This window comes from Neovison vison, chromosome 4 (genome assembly GCF_020171115.1).
Source record: "Neovison vison isolate M4711 chromosome 4, ASM_NN_V1, whole genome shotgun sequence".
Taxonomy (NCBI): domain Eukaryota; kingdom Metazoa; phylum Chordata; class Mammalia; order Carnivora; family Mustelidae; genus Neogale; species Neogale vison.
Window position 1 is genome coordinate 140969986 of NC_058094.1, and position 8109 is coordinate 140978094.

Below are 8109 nucleotides of genomic sequence, written 5' to 3' on the forward strand. Positions count from 1 at the left end.
ATCCATTCACTTAAATCTCGTTCAACCAGTTCTGTCATAGATTCATCTCAGTTGTCATCATTAAGACAGTCAAGGTCCCTGCTGTATGGAGCTTTCATTCTAATGAGGGAGGCAACCATTACAAGTAGTGGCAAAGATACTAAACTTAAAATTATGATGCTATGTGAGAAAATTACAGGAAGCCAGGAGAGCACTGCACAAAAGATGCTCATTTAGATTGGGGAATTAAATGAGTTCTCTCCAAGAAAGTGGCATTGAAGCTAAGTAATGGGCAGGGAAAGAAGAGCTTTTAAGCAGAGGAAACAATGTCTAGAAGGAGCTGGAAAATTCTAGGGACTAAAAGACACCATTGTGACTGGAGTGGAGAAAACAATGGGGAGAGCAGGGCCAGACAACATTGGGGAGGTGAGCAGGGGAGTATCATCAAGACTTTAAAGACCTTTTACCTTAAGGATAATTATTAGCTCCACAAAGAGCTAGCAAGAAAAGATCACAACTGTGGGTGGTAAGGAGACTGAGAGGCCAGAGGCCATGCAAGGAGTGCTAATGGGGTTCTGTCAAGAGGCAGAGATGGTTCAAGCTAGGGAGGCACATAGAGGTGGAAAACAATGGCTTTGTGACATATTTTGGAGGTCGATTCAACAGGCCTTAATGTTGATAGATTGTGCGGATGTGAGGAGAGTGTTTGCAAGTGAAGAGTGTTTCCAACAGGTTTCTGACATGAGTACAGGGGGTGCTCTTTACTGGAATGGAAAGAGGTAGAGATGAAGCCCACTGGCCAGGAAAGATCAGGAGTTCAGATTTAGATGTGTCAAGTTTGAGATGCCTCTGGGGCATCTAAGCGGAGAGGATGGATAGGCATTAAATATGTGGGTCTCTAGGGCTGGAGTTAGAAATCAGAAAGTCACAGGAAGCTCCCTTCTAAATTGTCAGGTAGAACATCAGGGAGGTAATACCTGCAGAGTTTCGTTTTTTGTTTTTTTTTTAACTTCCACGTACACCTCTCTGTGCAAATCTCTGCAAACCAATGAAACACACACACACACACACACACACACACACGAGCAATGAGTGGTATAACCTCACAAGGAACTTGAGGAAGCTGTTGTCACCATCTCATCTACTGATTGGAGTCTCAAAGGTCAAGACCACACTGGAGTCTTTCTATTGTTGTAAAAGTTAATGAAAGTTAATTATTAAAGCTGACAGGTAATTTCCCCACTGCCTTACATAACCTACATATAGACACCCCTGTACATATGGATGCAATCAGAGCCTATAGGACTAAGTGGATGGATACTTCCGACAACGGGACTGCTTGACCTCAGAAATTTGCAGCTGGTGCTCAAGTCGCTCACTGAGCACGCACCAGGTAGGAAGCAAATTTACAATCATTTTGCTCAAATTTGTCTTCTAGTTCTTGCAAATGGTATATTTTCTGATCCAAACCCACTTAAAAGTCAGGGTTGTGGGAGCAGGAATGAATGAGTCCACTACCAATAGATTTAAAATGTATGCCCAGAGTCCTAGTGATGTGAAGCAAATATTTGAGTAGACTTTGATTTGACCAAATAAATTGTTGTATGCATTGTTAAGCTCTAGATAGCCTCTTCAACAATGGAAGAGGTTTTTGCCTTAATTATTCACGTAATTCCTTTAATTCTGGACCCAAATCTGACTTTATAGGTAGACCATCTGTTCTGAAGTTTGGCCAATAAAGAACGCTTTTAGGAAAGGTTATTCTAGGAGGTAGAGTCATCTGTTAGAAGGTGTTGAGAAGGACCTTTCAGTCCAGAGGCGAGGGATTTATCTACAAGACATCCCAAAAAATCCAAGAAGGGAAGGGTTGGGGGAAGAGAAAAGGGAAGAGAAAGCAAGTAGAATGGAGAGTGAAAAAGGAAGAGACAGAGGGAAGGAAATTATAAAGTAACAGAGTACCATATGTCACGAGTAATGTACCGTGCAGGGATACTTATTTTGTGGATTTCTAGTCTTAAGATAAAATTTTTCCTTCTACAAAATGTCAGGAAAAGCTCACACAACAGTCTTTAAATATGCAAGTGAGAAACACTGTATTAAATCATTTGACTAGATAATTCTCTTTTCCCAAGTAAAATTGCCATTCAGAGAAACAGTACAGTGATTGCCACATAAGGATCAGTCCTGTTGAGAAATTAGGAGGCAACTATTTGATTTCAGAGACAAGTCATTTACAGTGGTTAATACACAGCTCCTACTCAGTCTGGATAAATGAATGAGTATATAAATAAATCAGCCAGTGTATCAGTATCTACTAAATAGCTCATATTCAGCCAAGAAATGAAACAGTTCACAAAATGAGAAATGATGTTTTCTTACTAGATTAAATAAGCAATAACTTAGTCCCATTTCTCTCCATAAGGAGGGTCTTTGGTTCTCCAAACAGAGAAAAGAAGAGCTTCCTCAATAAACCACTTCATTTCAAGGAGATTGAACTCCAGCCACCCAGGCTCTGATGCTGAAATTAGGGACATAGGGGAGAGGCTCCATTTTCAAGGGCCTCAGCTGGAGCTCCCTTGGGGTTAGGACTAATGGGCCCCCCACATCAACATAGCAGAAATGAGTGTGTTTCAGAATCACTCACAAGACCTGGTTTCTTGTTCTGGCTCTGTCACTTGCCAGCTTTTTTTTTTTTTTTAAAGATTTTATTTATTTATTTGAAAGGCAGAGAGAGAGGAGGAAGCAGGCTCCCCACTGAGCAGAGAGCCCGATGTGGGGCTCGATCCCAGGACCCCGGGATCATGACCTGAGCCGAAGGCAGAGGCTTTAACCCACTGAGCCACCCAGGCGCCCCACTTGCCAGCTTTGAGACTTGGAAAAGTCATGTCTCTTCCCAGATCTCGATTTTGCCATCTTGCACATTGGTGGTAATATGGTCTGCCTTCCCTGCCTGCTTCATAGGACAAAAAAAGCAAAAATACTTAGAAACCTACAAAACCTTTATAGAAAGTCCAGGGATCCTCTCTCTTCTTCAGTACCCTACTGGATCTGAAACGCCTTGCTGTGGCTTATTTTCACATTTCTCTAATGATGTAGTAGTTTGGCCAACAAAGTCTTCTGTTCCAGTTCGTGGGTCACTACCCTTTGAACATGATTTGCCCATTCCCTGCTGCTTTCCCAACATCTCTCCTGAACTGATCCGTTCTTTGAGGTCTAAGTCAAGACCTACAGTTCCTTCGTGAAACCTTCCTTGACTCCAACCCACATTCATGGCCCTTCTTCTTCCAATCTGTTATCTGTGACAGTCACTTTGGACCCCCCCCCCACTGCATAAATGTAAACTTTGGACTTTGGAGTACATCACTGACCACTTACAGCTTTTGTTCACAGTCTAGTTTATTTAAACAACCTTTGGGGGCAGCAACTCTATGTTGTTTCCCATGTGAAGGGGAAAAAAATGATTAAGATTTGGCCCTGGTCCTTGGGAATCTGAGTCTTACTGGGGAGAGAAATCTGTGAACGAACAATGATGGCACAGTACACTATGGTACAGAAAGGCATACAAAGTATGTACAGGAAGGGAATGATTAACTCTTTCTCGGGGACTCCATGAAGGCTTTACCCACATCTTCTTATCTTATACACCTATGTTAGGGACAGAGTTCCTGACAAACAATAGGCCAATAAATGCTGCCTGAAGGAAAGAAGGAACCAACCAATGATCAGGGACAGCTGAGTATTTTTAAGGATGAATTGGAATTCACCAGGAGTCGGAAGAGAAGAACACGGATAAGAGAAACACCATTCTCGAAGACATGAAGATGAGAAACATGGAAGGAGGAGAAGTTGAGAAACTTGTGAGATGGGCCAGAGCTAATCCATAAAAAGCCTTGCATGCCAAGCTGTGAAGCTTAGATAGGTGTGTGCTTTCAAATTATGTCAAAATAAACCTGTGAGAGTAGAAACCTGGTCATTCTGGGCAAATGCGGAGTAGACATGAAGTCATAGAAAAGTTGGTAGCACTGATGCTTTCGGACAGATCACTGTAGACTTCTGTCAGACAGCGTTGTAAATAGTCAATATACACGGTCAATATATACTCAGTCCTGAGGCCATTACCTCTGCAATTAAGGCTAAGAAGTCTCTTGACAACAGCCCTACAGGGAGGTAATGGCGTCCCCCTCTACCACTAGGTAAACAAAAGCTTGGAGGGCTTGCCCGTAGCAACACAGTTAAGCAGTGACCAGATCTCACTGTCAGATCTCACTCTTTCCTGCTGCACCGCCTAACTACATTAGGTTTGACTTGGTTTTTCAGCAGTATAACCAAAAATAATAATTGCGAATAAAAAGAATTGTCAACAACAACAACAATAATAATGTTTAGTGCCTGAACTAAGATTAAGCTAAAGCTAAGTTCCTAGAAGATGTTAAAAGACCTACCATAAGGGCAGCTGGCTCGCTTCTTTAGTGAAACAATGTAACTCTGGATCTCAGGGTCGTGAGTTTGAGCCCCACATTGGATGTAGAGATTACTTACATAAATAAACTTTATTTTGGTAGGGAGATTTTATTTATTTCAGAAAGAGAGTGAGCATGAGAGGCCGGCAGAGGCAGAGGGAGAGAGAGAAGCAGGTTCCCTGCCGAGCAGGGAACCTGATGCGGGGCTCAATCCCAGGACCCAGAGATCATGACCTGAGCCAAAGGTAGGTGCCAACTGACTGAGCTACATAGGTGCCCCCAATAAATAAACTTAAAAAAAATAATAAAAGGAAATAAAGGACCACTATAAACTTACATAAACAAACTTTCTGAATAAGCAATGCAAGACACATGTTATGTTCTTTCCCACTATGGACACTGAACTAAAGTTGTATAAATTCTCCCTATTATTTTGGCAAAAAAGGCATTTCAAACCTTTTCCTTTGGGCATCTTGCTTTGAGACTCTCTGAGGGAACTGCTCCATGACCTTGGGAGCCCAACCCTGATCCCATCGCCTTTAATTGCTTCTATGTCACTTTATCTCCTCCCTCGATGGAAAGACTCTGGCTTCGCAAACGATCTGGAAGCACTTATGACTTGCCCATAGCTTTCAAAAGATCATCACTAAACAAAAAAAAAAAGGAAAAATGGGTTTTCATGTTCTAAATGTTAATAGAGCCATTGATTTCTCCCAAAAAAACAGCTCTAGGATCAGATTTATAATATAGCTTCCTTAATTACCCTGCTGTGTTTCAAGAATGGAACACAGAATCACAGCTTTAACTAGAAATCATTGGCTGCCCAGCCCCTGACCCCTTGTAACCTCTCTTTATCAACATCAGCATGGATCCTCCTCCCTCCCAATCCATGTCAAGCCCAGTTACTCCTAATGGCCATTCGGGGCTCCTCTGATTTGGGTGCCGCCATCTCCCTGACTCCCTCCAGTCTGACACCAACCACAATGTGGGTCTCTACACACCCTCACTTCCGGGTTCATCTGTGGCTCCTGATTGGGGTCCCTCTTATGGTGCTTGCTGGAAAAATGATCCAGCTTGTTCCCCCCCACCATCCCTCCTCCCCTAAGTGTAGCTCTCAAGGTATACCTCTATTCCCTGTCGTCTGAGGAGCAGTTTGTGACATAGGGCTGGCATCCTCTGGTTTCCCATGGACCGGCACAGGGCTATGGGAAGGGGATCCTACCGAAGGGCGGGATCGTTGGGGGCCCACCTTGAATCACGGTGGTGGGGGTATCTACTGCAGCTGGGGAGGGGCTGGGAAATGCTCCGCATACCTGCTTGCCTCCAGTTTCAAATTAGCACTAATAAACGAAAAATACCAGCATTGCTTAGGAGCACCTGGATTCAAATCGGCTGTTTCCTAGCAGATAGGGCAGCCCTCTGAGAGATGAGAACTCTAAATAGATAAGAACTGAGGCGTGAAAAAAGTCAAGGCCCTTAGACACTTCTGCGTGGAGGAAGCAGGCAGCGTGGAGGTGCTGGGGTCACTGGAAGGCAGGCAGCGACACTCGGTGCTTGGCACTGGGCTGGAGATGGGCGGAACGGGGCGCAGGGTGGGGTTCAGGGGTCACGCATATGACCATCCTTAATCACTAGAAATATCAAAGTTATTCATCAACCAGAATAGTTAAATTAAAAAAAAAAAAACCTGAACTTCAGAAAATCCCGGAATTAAATTTCTGTTCAGAAAAAAAAAAAAAAAAAAGCAGAGAAAGACAAGTGTAAAATGACTAAACCCCAGGTCCAAAGTAAGCAGATGTGTGTGTACATATGGGAGCATGTCTATGCAGAGAGTTACATATGTCATAAAGGCCCAAAAAGTTTAAAAGAGCACATCATTGAAAAAAAAATAAAAGTGGAAATGTATACCAACAAGTTCTAAAAGCATTAGGAGAAAGAGGCCTGAGAGGAAATTTCAATCCCCGAAGAGCCACCCATGCCCAAAGAAACCCAGAGAAAAATCTGAGACATGAAGATAAATCAGAACGTGGGAAGGCATATGTGAATATGGGTATCATAATTGAGACTGGAATTGTGATTTCTAGGAACCCAGAAACATTTTTTCAAGAATTTCTGGGGGAAGGTAATTTGTTCAGGCAAAAAAAAAAAAAAAAAAAGAGAGAGAGAGAGAGAGATTAAGCCGATTGCTTTGAATTCCTAACTGACATAGATCATACTAAAGCATCCCAGAGATGAGGACATGGAGAAGGACATGAATTTAGGACTGTCTGGAGCCTCTGGGGGCCGAGGCACCACGGGGCTGGTTGACTCAGTGACTCAAAATGTGTACTGAGTGCGGACTGGGAGGCAGCAGCTTTGGGAACAAGGACTGCAGTAAGAGAACAAACCTGAAGTCTGGAATGTGACCCTCAAGGTCTCTTTCTCTAAGTTCTGTAAAGTTCTTGTAGGTTTTTTGTTTTGTTTTGTTTTGTTTAGAGAAAGAGAGAGAGAGGAGAGAGTGGTTTTGTGAGCCAGGGCTGGGTGAGGGTGGGGATGTGGGGGATGGGGGGGGGAGAGAAAGAGAGTGAGAATATTAAGCAGTCTCTGCTCCCAGTAAGGAGCCTGACACAGGGCTCATGACCTGAAATCACGACCCTGAAATCATGTCCTGAGCCTAATCTCTAAAGAGTTAGACGCCATGCGCCCCCTGAAAAGATTTCTTAAGCTGCCCTGATTCCTGACCTTGAGCACTCCCCTTGTAGTCAGTGCTTAGGTGTGGAAGGAGGCATTTTCCAATGTGGGGCAGGATGGTAGGGGCCCAGGCCCTTGATCCAGAGGGAGGTATGATGGAACCCACTAAGAGCCAGCCAAGGTCATCCTCAGGGAAGGAGGCAAAGCCAAACAGAGTGATCTCTGCCATCACTGTCACTGGCAAAAAAAAAAAAAAAAAAATCAAACCATGCCTTAGCAGAGTTAAAAAAAGAAAAAAAATGAGTTTTTCTGAGCAACTCGGTGGAAAAATGAGTAAAGCAACAAAATAGTGGAATCTCTTTTTTCTGTCCATGGCAGCATCTGACAAAGAAATGCACAATGCTTAAGTCTTCTTCATCCTACGTTTGGCTAGGATGGATACCCCACAGGATGAAAGCTGTTCTTGAAAGACACCCTGGATAGCCTTTACAAGAGATCTAAGGTGTCAAGAGTCATTGAACAGGGATTAGCTCTTAAGTGTTTTGTTGGTAATTGGCAAATAAGGACAAAAAATCCATGCTAGGCATAGCAATGAGTAAGCCAAGCCCATTCTGCTTCATGAACACTCTTCTGACAATGAGGAGTATTGTATAGTTGGTAGGATTTGACACTTGGAACTGGGGTGGAGGAGTGAGTGAGGGGTTAGAGAAGAAGCCGTTTGTTGGGGTGAGAGGAAACTCAGAAAGAACAGAGGGGGTCTAACAGTTGTAACAAAGCCCAAGAACACCCCAAATGCTGGAGGTCAAACCAGAGGGTAGGGCAGAATCCCTCCACAGTGGTCAGAGAAGATCAGTAGAAAGGACTTTAGAGGGGAGGGATTTAGGTGGGGGAGAGAAATGGGTGGTCAAAGGTAGGACAGGTGGGACAAATTGAGGCCAGCATCTGGTTTCTGGTGCTGACTTGAGCCCTGCAAACAGTCTGGAAATCCCTTGAGCTGTGA